This window comes from Enhydra lutris, unplaced genomic scaffold (genome assembly GCF_002288905.1).
Source record: "Enhydra lutris kenyoni isolate GAN:26980312 unplaced genomic scaffold, ASM228890v2 scaffoldscaffold24, whole genome shotgun sequence".
Taxonomy (NCBI): domain Eukaryota; kingdom Metazoa; phylum Chordata; class Mammalia; order Carnivora; family Mustelidae; genus Enhydra; species Enhydra lutris.
In genome coordinates this window covers 12294624-12307076 of record NW_019154108.1, presented here as the reverse complement: position 1 = coordinate 12307076, position 12453 = coordinate 12294624, and positions in this window count along the sequence as shown.

The window sequence follows — 12453 nt, the reverse complement described above, 5'->3', positions numbered from 1 at the left end:
TGGATTTCCTCCGCTCTCTGCAGGAGTTTTATTTTTTGAGACCTCGGTCAGATTGCTCGGACTGTTCTTATCTTCTCCGAACAGTTCCCTTCTGCTCTCCATCCCTTGGTGTCTCTTCCCCACCCACATTCTACAACCTATCTTTCATCTTTGCAGTATTTTATTTTGGGGCAATTCTACATTTTTATTTTTATTTTTATTTTCAGTAAGCTCCTTTATCCAACGAGGGCTTGAACTCATGACCCTGAGCTCAAGAGTCGCTCCACGGACTGAGCGGGCCGGGAGCCCCAGCCATCATGTGGTTCTAACTGGGGTGTCGTCACTGTGACCGACAAGCTGCAGCAGGGGGGCTCGCTGTTCGCCTGTGCTGCGCAGTGACCGCCACCCCGCGTCCGGCTGGCTTGGTCACTGGGACACGCTTACAGGATTCTGTGTGCGAGGAAAGCTGATCGTTTCTAAAACTTCCCAAACCCTTCCTCTCCACCTGCTCCTCGCCCGCAGCTGGCTTGTCACTTTTTACACAGGCAACGTCTTCTCAGATCTCCCGGGAAAAACAAAGGCACTTTTATTCCCAGAATCCCATCCGTGTTCTCCACGGTCATCGCAGTGGTCCACCTCGTCCTTCCCTCTCTTACATCTTCTCAAATGGCCAAGGGTGGGATCTGTGGATGAGGAACCAGTAAGGGCACTGAGCATGACCCCCACCCCATCTCTGTGCACCGGGGACCTGGAGGGCGGGGCTGCTCAGGGGTGCCCCCTCCCTCCCACCTGGCTTCCTCTCCCAGTCCCCCTCCAGGTGAGCTTATGGGTGGGGGGGCAGGTGGAGACAAGCCCTGCCCCCACATAACCCGGGGCCCCCTCTCTTCTCATCAGGCGATGAAGGCTTTCCTAAGGTAAACCCAACGCGCAGGTGGGACTCCCCTCTGGTCACGGTTCCCTAACAAGAGAAGAGCGAACACAATCAAACACATGGGAGTCTGGTGCCTTGAAGGCTGATTCCTAGTCTACCACCAGTAGCCGCCACCTGCTGGCCGGTTCCACTCTCTGGGTCTCAGTTTCTCTCATGCATAAAGCGAAAGACAAAACACAGTAGTGACAGGGGCGCCTGGATGGCACAGTCGGTTAAGCATCCGACTCTTGGTTTCCACTCAGGCCATGATCTCGGGGTCTTGGGATCGAGCCCCACGTCAGGCTCCACGTTCACCAAGGAGTCTGTTTCTCCTTCTCCCTCTGCTCCCCCTGCTTCTTCCCTCCCTCCTCCTTCTCTCTCTGCTCCCTCTGCTCACACACTCTCTCTCTCTAATAAAATCTTAAACACCTACACATTAGTGATTCCACGGCTAGTGATTTGAACTGTTGTGCAGGTGACCCTGAGGCATTTAAATGATTTTTAGAAGCTTGGGCAAGGCTGCTCCCGCTGTCGACTAACGTACAGTGAATTCTGTACCAGAATGAAATAGAAGGTGGGTGAGGGATACGGAACTCTGGGAGAAGGGAGAGCAGGACCCTCCCCCCAGGGGGCGCTCTGCCTACCCAGGCACCCTGCTGAGGACTTCCTGCCTCAGGCTTGGCCCTACTGGGGGCCCCGTGTGTCCAGGGTAGTTTGCAGGGGCTAGTCTGGGTGGAGGGGGACTCGTCACCACGGAAGGGGACTATTCTGGGCACCATCTGCTCTGTTTGCAAGAGGCAATTAACTGATTCATCCTAGAGAACGTACCCATCCTTGATGTAAACCAGGCAGCGTGGAGATGCAGAAATGAAAAGTGTCTGGTCGCAAGGGGCTTGGAGTCTGGTCCACTGAGAGAATTTTTAGTTTCCAGAAGCCCAGGCCAGAGGCAAGAGGGTGGCAAAACCAGCAGCAGAGTAGAGCTGGGGAGAGGCATCCGTGCGTGTGGGGAGGCCAGCCTCCTTGACTCCAGGAGACCACGCTGCGGGATGCGGGGGGACTCAGCTAACCCCCGTGTGCAGGTGTGAAGAAGTCATCAAATGTTCTGGACACTTGGGCTGCAGGCACCTTCACGCCCTGGTGGAGGGTCACAAATTGGTTAAACTAGTGAAGCCTTGGCTTAGTTTGGGCTCCAGGGGGCTCATGCAGTCGGGAGTTTCTCTCCGTTGCAAGAATGGGGTGCACTGGTCTGGTTTGGTTTATTCAGTTCAGTGAAATCTCATTGATAATTCCCTCATTCTTCCCATTTCCCTCTCCAGCGTTCCTCCCCCCTGCACAGAGCCAGGTGTGCAGAGCCGAGGGGAAGGAGAGGGGAAGAATAGGGGAAGAATGAACCTTCCCATGTCATTTTTTGAGGTTGGTGAAAATCATTCTTGGCCCCTGCCCCAGGCAGATTTCCCCCTGAATCCCATTGGTGGGATTTGTGTCTCTTCCCTAGGTGACGAGTGTGGGGCTGTCAGGGCCAGCAAACACCAGTTGGGACGTGACCCTGAGTCTCATGGGGGCAGGATGGGCACCTGAGTAGAATCAGAGCTGTGTTGTGAGGAGGAACGAGAGCGGAGAGGGGAAGGCTTTACATACGTTGGCAAGCACCAGCACCTGCTACAGTAACTTTCTTACTTTTCCGCCCCATTTTGCTCAGCGTTAGAAAATAAACTGGCCAGCTCAGCTTTGTGGGCCGTACCCTGCTCTCTTCTCCTGGGAATAGCACCTGCGTGATGGGGAGGTTGTGCCTGGGGTCCTGGGACACCCCTGTCCCTTACAATGTATCATTTAATCATCTCACGCTTGCCCTGGGATAGTGTCACGGGGCTCACCCAGTTGCGAGTAAGGTCTCCAGAACTTTCTCATCTTGCAACACTGAAACTCTACCCAGTGAGCTACTCCCTGTTTCCCTCCCCCAGCCCCTGGCAGCCACCATTCATTCTGCTGTCTGTATGATCCTGGCTGCTCTAGATCCTTCCTATACGTGGAGTTGTGCGGGATTTGTGTTTTGGGAACTGACCGACTTCACTCAGCATAGTGTCCTCCGGGATCATGTGTATCGTGGCCTGTGACGGCGTCTCCTTCCTTCTGAAGGCTGATTCGCATTGCATGGTGTCGATCGACCACATTTTCTTCCTCCGTTCATCCGTCCGTGGACGTCTGGGCTGCTGTGAATGCTGCTGCAGGGAGCATGGGTGTGCAGACACCTCTTGGAGATCTTGCTTTCAGTCCTTCTCCATATAGACCCAGAGGTGGGACAGCTGGATCCTGGCGTAGTTTCATCTAACTTTTTGAGGAGCCTCCATACTGTTTAGGCAACAACTGCACCAGTTTGCATTCCCACTGCCCGTGCATGAGGGCTCCCCCTTCTTGACATCCTCTCCAGCACTTGTGATTTTCTTTTTGACTGTGCCCATCGTAACAGCTGTGAGGCAGTAGCTCTTTGTGCTTTGGGTTCACATTTCCCTGATGATGACTAATGTCAAGCATCTTTGCATGAGTTTGTATATGCCATTTATAGATCTCCTTTGGAGAAATGTCTTATCCGAGTCCTTTGCCCATTTTAAATCGGATTTTTTTGTTGTTGAGTTGTAGGGGCTCTTTGCATATTCTGGGTATTAACTTTTTTTTTTAAGTAGGCTCCATGCCCAGCATGGAGCTTGACATAGGTCTCCATCTCACAACCCTGAAATTATGACCTGAGCTAAAATCAAGAGTCAGACATTTCGCCAACTGAGCCACCCAGGCGCCCCTGTGTATTAATTTCTTATCAAATTATGTATTTTGCCAGGGTGCCTGGGCAGCTCAGTTGGCGAAGTGTCTGCCTTCACCTCGGGTCATGATCCCAGAGTCCTGGGACCAAGCCCCCCCATCCAGCTCCCTGCTCGGTGGGGATCCTGCTTCTCCCGCTCCCTCTGCCACTTCCTCTGCTTGTGCTCTTTCTCTCTCTCTCTCTCTGACAAAAAAATAAAGAAAATATTTTTTAATTATGTATTTTCCCCCATTCTGTGGGTTGCCTTTGCACTCTTAATAGTTTCCTTTGATGCACAGAAGTTTTTCAGAATGATAAAGTCCCATTTGTCTATGTTTATGTTTGCTTTTGTCACCTGTGTGTTTGGGGTCATGGCCAAGAAACCATTGCCAAGTCCAATGTCATGAAGCTTTTTCCCTATGTTTTTTTCCCTAGGAGTCTTATGGTTTGAGGTCTTATGTAATCCATTTTGAGCTAATTTTTGCATATGGTGTAAAATCGGGTCCAGCTTTATTCTTTTGCATGTGGAGATCCGGTTTTCCCAGCACCATTTGTCAAAGAGACTGTCCTTTCTCCATTCAGTGGTCCTGACATGCCTTATTGTTTGACGCTTCACATTGAGTTCATCTCCGGGTTCTCTGTTCTGTACCATTGGTCTGTCCACACTGTTGTTTCAATAGCTTTATAGAAAGTTTGAAATCAGGAAGTGTGGGGCGTCTCAGCTTCTTTTTCAAGACTGTTTTGTTTTGGGGTGCCTGGGTGGCTCAGTGGGTTAAGCCTCTGCCTTAGGCTCAGGTCATGATCCCAGGGTCCTGGGATGGAGCCCTGCATCGGGCTCTCTGCTCCGCGGGGAGCCTGCCTCCACCTCTCTCTCTGCCTGCCTCTCTGCCTGCCTCTCTGCCTACTTGTGATCTCTGTCTGTCAAATAAATAAATAAAATCTTTATAAAAAAAAGACTGTTTTGTTTTGGCTATTTGGGGGTCCCTTGAGACACTGAATTTTAGGATTTTTTTCTATCTCTGCAAAAAAAAATGTCATTGAGATTTTCATAGGGATTACATTGGATCTACAGATTGCTTTAAGTAATACTGACACCTTAACGTTCTTTAATCCATGCTCACAGGATATCTACCTGTATACTTACAGCTTCTTTAATTTCTTCTAGTGGTTTCCAGCATACAAGCCTTTCATCTCTGTGGTTAATTTTCTTCCTAAGCATTTCATTCTTTTTGATGCTGTTGTGAATGGCATTATTTTCTTAATTTCCTTTTTGGATTGTTCGTCGTTGGTCTGCTTTGGTTTTAACTGAGGTGACCTCTGACCGTAGGAGCCACCTGTCCCAACTGTGGGACCTCATCAGTCTTTCCGTCCCCGCCCATCTGTGGGATTCTGTGCCCATCGTGCGGGTGCAGGAAGGGCACTGCTCTCTGGGGCTGCAGGAAACCCAGGGGAGTCTTGGATTCTGCCTGTAACTCTGCTCTGGAGTGTCCATGTCTTGATAGGACAAGCAGGAGGGGGTGGGTCCCCTGTGTTGTGTGGGGCTCTCCCACCTCCTGGGAGGGAAGCCTGAGGAGGGAGACGAGGGCACATGGAGGCTGGGCTCTTCACAGACATCCATGCCAGAAACATCGAAGCCCCCACTGTCTGTTCCTACAGAAGTTTGCTCTTGGAGCAGAGGCTTGGGCTGCTACTCAGTCTGAAAGCCAGTGAGTAGGAACGAAAGGAAACGGGGACAGGGGGCTGTCCCCTCACCAGCCCTTCACCAGCCCGCTTCCCTTCCTAGCATCCCCTCCTCCGAAGAGGACCCAGAGTCAGGGCTGGATCCCAGTGTGGTCCCGGGGCCCACGAAGTTAAAAGAGTGTGATAATAATGCTAAGATACTCTTTCTCTGTATGTTCTCCTCACACAAATGTGAGCACTGGAGTTTTCCAGAAGCTGCCTGATGCAGTATTAGAAGGGATCGAAGGTGAAAGGGAGGAGAACCCAGCTGTCTTACTACTAGACTCTCATGTTGCAAAAATGTAACTAAATGCCACTCTTTTCATCAAAATACAGCTATTTTTTGTAGCCATGCTATTTATGCTAACATGAAACATTGTTACTTTTCAAGGAATTAGATAACGTCTCTACTTTTAAAAAAAAAATTTAGCTGTGATTTCTAAAGAGGATAGAATTATTCCATGTAACAGAAGGTCTTTGGAGTCCTGAGGAATATTCATGAGTGTACAGGGGTCCTGAACCAAAACGCTGGGAGGACCACTGCCTCCATCTGGGGGCTTTTGACTCAAAGGCCCTCAGGTCTGGGCGGCGCCCCCCTGCACCTGGACTGGCCCGTTCCGTTGGCGCCCGCGCGGGATGGCCACACGGGGGCAGCAGAGTCTTCCCGGAGCCGGGTTGCGGGGTTCCACCTGCTGCTCTGGGCTTCTGCCCAATCGGCTGTGGCTGGCCTGCTCCCTGCCCTGAGCGGGTGGGGGGGGGGAGCCTGGAGAGGCCTGAAACAATCACAGGCCCAGGCCAGAACCTGATCCCAGGGCCGGGGCTGACGTGGTCCGTGAATGAGTCTCCCTCGTCATCGTGAGTAGCAGAGCAGGGAAGCTACTTTTCCAGATTCTCAGCCTCACCCTGTAAGAGGTAGTTCTCCTGGCCTCACGCACGAGGGAAGGGCATCCTCACTGGAAAGTCGCCCCTTGTTACCACGCAGGGAAGAGGGGAGGCGAGAGAGCGAGAAGAGGAAGCCCACCTCCCTTTTATCTCGTCCTGCTTGAAGCTGGTGGGGAAGGGGTATATGCAGATTTCACACAAACCTGGGGTCTTGCTTCTCATCACCTCTAGCAATGAGAAAGGAAGCCTGTGGCCATGCCACACAGATAATCCCCTCCCCTCCTTTTGGCCTCTCCTCTCCTTACAACCGTATAGCTCCCTGGCCCGGACAGCAGGCTCCAGTGTCGGTTGGTACAAAGATCATGCCATTGAAACCTGCGAGACAGGTCTCCAAGGCCCAAGACTCCGGCTGCGGCGCCATGTTCCTTCCCTCTTGCCTTAATGGCAACCCCACGCTGGATTTTGTCCTCAGTATATAGTTAGCCACAACACTACACAAGAAATCAGCAAGTCATCTGCCTGATTCCTCACCTTTGTATGGCCCAGTGGTTCAGGGTCGGTTGAAGGAGCAGGCCGGTTATTGTCCTAGTTCCACTGGGTGTTAGTTCCGTGACCTTGGGCCAACTGGCTTCACCCTGGTCTCAGTATCCCTCCCCCTGGCGCCAGTAAAAAGGGGATGAGGGAGAATGTCATGAGTTTGCCGGAGGATCATATGGCTTTTCATCTCTAAAGGGCTTAAATCAGTGCCTGTCTCCTGGTAAGTGCTCGATAAACAGTAACTTGGAAACATTCAAATGGAAACTGCATTTGAAATTCATAACTTTTTCAGATGCCAGAGTCTGAAAGGACCTCAAGTCATTGATTTCAGTGTTTTCTAAAGTGCCTTTGAAATGCTTTCTTCCTTCAATATGTTTTGTGAGAAAGGGCTCTGTGGCCAAGGATGACAGGGCATTTAAAGTTCAAGGTCACATATTAAAGGCTCAGAGAAGGCACAGGGTCAAGAAACTGTTCAACTTTGATTGTTCCAGAGTTGATCAGACTGATCAACCACAGGACCTTTGAACATGATCCCTTTTAACTTTTAGGTTGTTAGTATAGCACAACACCTCCTAACCATGCAGTAGTCTGTCCTGTGACTCTTTCCATTAGTGATCATAATGATTCTGTCGGGACATCCAGTGACAAGGCGCTCTATCCCCACCACAGGCAGCAGGTAACAGTGGGGAAGGATTTGTTGCACGCCCGGCACCACATAAGCACTAAGTGTGCATTATCTTATTTAATTCTCACAATAACACTATGCATGCATCCTTATCTCCTGAATCTGAAGAAACTGAGGTTAGAAGAGCTGAGTGATCTGCCCGAGGTCACAAGGCTAGAAAGCACCAGGACACAAAGATCAGCCTGGCTCTGGAATCTCCACCCCTCAGTGCTGCATCCCACGGCTGCTGGACAGTCCTCCCTGTCTCAAGTTGTCGCCCGATTCCCGTTCCTCCCCTTGCTCCCTGGGGCACACACTCAGTTTCACTTCTGACATCCTCTGGTCTTCGTTGTTCCTGGAGCTTTATCCACTCTTTATCCACTTTTTCTTTTGCGTTAGGTAACTTGGCATCCCTTTTGTGCTGTAATACTCAAAACCGAACACCATTCTGTCCACTCCACTATCATACGATACTTACCCTTGTAGGAAGTCACGCATATCAAAAAACAGAAGAATTTTCCTTTTTTGGACAAGGTTACAGGATAGAAAGTTCTTGATGCACAATAACAAAAATTTCCCATCAAGACTTCTGATGACAGCTGTTTTTCATAGCTCCAGTGGTGTTGCTCTAGAACCTTCAGCCTCACTAGATTCCCGGCTGCTGCTCTGCCCTGCCCTCTGGTCCCCCACCCCCAACCCAAGCACTGGTTTGCAGCTTCTCACCAGGCTTGCCCTTTCTTTTACCCCTGTGTCTCATCATTTTGGTAAACAAGGCACAACGCCCTAAAACCTAGCAGCTGAGCTTTTACCAGGCTTTCCTGTCCTGGGCAGCTGGGATCTGCTTAAACCCATAGCAGTGCCTAGTGACACAAATTGCTTTTTTTCCCTTCAATCAGTAGCACCAATTCCAGTTCTGAAAACACCACTGAGGGAAAAACACTGACACTCTCCGTGTGATCTGACCCTCATTCCAAGCCCTCTACTTCATTAATTCAGCCCAAGAGCGCATTGTTTGGGGGGAGCAGCATTACCCCATAGATCTATAAGGAGCTGGTCTTTAACCAAAATTAATTCCCCCACAATTCTGCCATACACCAGCAAGTGTATTTTAGAGGCTCCAGATTGTACGTTTATATCTGCTCAAGTTCATCTGATTAAACCTGTGTCGTTGCACCAGCCCACAGTGAATTTCTGGGAGGCTGGTGGTGAAGGAGAAGCTGGTCTCCTCTGCAAAACTGACAGGCGTTACGCCTGGATCAGCATTTTACAGCTAAGCTGCACACCGTGGTACCTACCTAAGTGGCTCGTGAGTCCCCAAAATAAGGCTAGTGCGACTGAGACCTGGGTTATAAATTGTATGGATCCCTGATTAAGTGTTAATAGTCACATATGGCTAACGGATCCCACATGGGACAGTGCACATCTAGAGGTCTTCCTGACGCAGAGGCAAAGATTCTGAGCAGAACAGGGGCTGCTCCCGGCACTGGAGACCCAACTCTAGACTGAAGAGGCTCGTTCCGTGCTTATCAGCCATCTGTATGTAGAGAGATTGAGTTGCACTTCCAGAGTGGCGGACTTTGCCAGATGCCCTCTGAAATCCACACATCCCACATACGTGCCATTGCCCTGCACTGCAAGCCTGGTGATTGTTTCTTAAGGAAAATAGTTGTTGTTTCCTCTATTTGTAGAAATCATTCATGCCCACGGTGGCAAAATGCAGGAAAGCGCGTCGAGGAAATTAACAATGACCAGCAATCCTGCCACTGGAGACAACCGCCACTCCCAGTTCGGCGCCGTGCCTTCATCTTCCTTCTGCGGTGGTATCTTTCCCATCTCTGAGAGTGTACCTTCTCTCACATTTGCAGCTTGACTTTTTTTCATTAACAGCATTTCATAAGTACTTTCTTTTATTAAACATTCTTCCAAAACAGTCTTAAATGCTGTGGTGTAGTTCATTATGTTAGTGATTAATACTTTGCACAACCATCCCCCTACTGCTGTACTTTTGGGTTGTATCTAACATTTTTGCTATTATAAATAAAGCAACGAAAATATGTCTTGGTCTGAAATAGCTTTGTTCATAATTGGCATTGATTCCTGAAGAAGGGGTATTAGTAAGTCTAAGGATAGGAACCTCGTTAGAGTGTATTCTTGCAAGAGAGGACAGAAAGTTGGCCTGCACCACATGCTGGCTCTTTGCGGCCCATGCTTTCCTCCAAATGTTCGAGAAGGTTGCTTCTGTGATCCCAGTTTCCTAGCCTTTCTGAAATCAGGGCGACCCTCGGTCCTCCAGCAGCACTTCTACGGTCAGCTGGTCTCGAGTCTGCTCGGTACGTTCATCCCAGGCCGTCCTGCTGCCTCCTGCTGTCCTTGGAGCTTCAGCTCTTCTTCCCCACTTGGTTCTTCCATTTTCCACACTGGTGTCTCTTTCACCCTAGTAAGGACAGTGGAACGAGCATGTGGCAAAGACTGACAACCACTGGACAAAATCCACCTTCTTCTCCAGCTTCTGAGCACACACCCGGACTATATCCCCCAGACCCCCACGGTTGGGTGGCCGGCCGTGTGACTGACTGCCCGCTGATGGCACATGAGTGGAAGAGCCTGTACCCACTGCCAGGCCTGGCCCATGACAACCTGCTCTGTGGAATGGCCACATCTCCCAGGGCGACCCCGGAAGTCCCGTGATGAAGATGCCAGCGCTTTTGCCAACGGGTTTGCACACCTGCTGATCCATTCACCTACCTACCATTGTGTTTGGTGGTTTCCCCTCTTTGGGACCATCTGCAATTTATAACTTCATTTAGTCCTGCTTGAGCTGTCCTTCCTTTCTTCTTGGATCATGAGCTCAATGACACCTACCTTTTCTCCAAATATCATGGGATTCTCTGTCCTAAGTCTTGGCACACACTTGAGCGTCCAGTAGGCCATCCCCTGGCTATCCCAGACTCCTGGATGACTGGGAGCTTTCTCTCACTTCACCTTACAGACACACACCCATGGTTGTGTGGAATTTGATCTGAAATGGTGCTCCTCTTCATTTTCTCTGCTTTCTAAGAAATGGAACTGTCCCTGTGGCAAGAATTTAGCAGAAATGGGCAGGGGAGGACAGGGGAAAACTGGACACCCCATGAGGGGAGACAGCTGGTAGAAGCCCTCAGAGGAAGGGATGGCCGAAGAATCCTGGGGAACAGAGGTGTCTAATGGTGCAGCCGTCAGATAGATCCTCCATTCCCCTAAAGGGCTTGGCCGGTTCTGGACAGGGACAGCCTGCCGATAGCAGGACGGCCCACAGACTGACGGGACTTGGCGGCTGCCAGAGCTCAGGGCCAGAGGTGACCACGTGGATGGGAGCCTTCTTCTACCTTCTGCCAAGCCAAACTTTTGGGGAGGATTTGGAGTCCCATGGGATGTAGAGGGGACGTGTGAACCTATTTTATTTAGGGAGGCTTCAGTTGACATCTGAGTTACGCCATCAACCTAGCCATTGCTAAAAAAAAATCATAATATCATAAGGTAAAACTAAGGATTAGGTAGGTAGTCAGGTATTTGGCACCTCAGAACACTGAGGCCCGAGAGGATCTGTCATGTAGCTAAGGGACCTGGTGCCCTGGCAGAGCTTTGCCCTGTTCTCGGGTTCTCTGGCTCCCGGCCCCTCGTTCTCACTCCATGTCAGGGAGGAGAGAGCTGGGGTAGAAGGGGTCCAGCTCCTCCGGCCCCGGGGTCTCCCGGGGGCTCCCGGGCACTCGTGGACTCAGCTCTTCCCTGAGTGGCTCCCACAGAGCCCTTGAGGGGTTGATGCTCAGAGCTCAGGGGTATGGATGGTGCGAGTAAGGAAGAGGTTCCGTCCCACCCTGCCCCAGGGAGATAAACATTCCCCAGTGAAGAGAAGCACTCAAGAAACAGATCCAGGAGTAAGCTCATTAGGGTCATAAAGCTTTCTTGTCTGAATGTCAGAAACGGTCCTTCATTTCGACCAAAGGATTTAGGCCCCAAGCTGAAAGCCTGGAGATGTTGGGGCCATGCAGGTGGCCATGGAGGGAGAGAGTTTATCAGACCCGCTGTTCTCCTCTGTTCCAGATAAGCGTGCGTGTTGACTGGTGTGGAGAGGGGGAGGTTTCCTGAGTGCAAAGTACCAAGGGACAAACCCTGAGATAAAAAGTCATAAATAGACTGAGGGCCTGACCAGTGCCAGGCTCAGTGTCCTTGTGCTGGTAGGACTCTCGGGCCAGGTCCCAGGTGGGGGGAGCCGGGGCCGAGCAGCTGCTGTGGAAGTTTCCACGGTCCATCCACCCAGCACCAGCGCTGGGGCTCCTGACAGCAGGGGGTTATGAAAGAGACTGGAGATGCAAGACAAGTCCCAGCTCACGAGGAGCTCGGCCCCTAGAGAAGACGCCCAGGGACGCGTGCCAAGAAAGCAAGTGAACAAGCAGGTTGGGAAAATCTTAAAGTTGTAAATAGCGTCAAAGCATGGGATTAGTCAAGAAAAATGTCAGTATCACCTCTCAAGTATTAGAACCCCATTTCACCTTTTGAAGAAAATGTTGAAAAGTACAAACTTCACATTAAGGTAGAAGCTGACTTTGGGGCATGCCTGGCTGGCTCAGTAGGAAGAGGTTTCAAGCCCCACAGCGGGTGTAGACATTGCTAAAAATAAGTAAATAAACTTTAAACCCAAGCTGATTTTATTACTTTTACTAAAAAGGGTCACAAACAATATATTAATTTTTTAAAAAATTTTAAGGATTTTATTTGTCAGAGAGAGAGAGAGAGAGAGAGAGAGAGAGAGAGAAAGCATAAGCAGGGGGAGTGTCAGGCAGAGAGAGAAGCAGGCTTCCCGCTGAGCAAGGAGCCTGATATGGGACTAGATGCCAGGACCCTGGGATCATGACCTGAGCCAAGGCAGAAGCTTAACCGACTGAGCCACTCAGGCATCCCTATATTAATTTTTTTAATGGAAAAAAATTT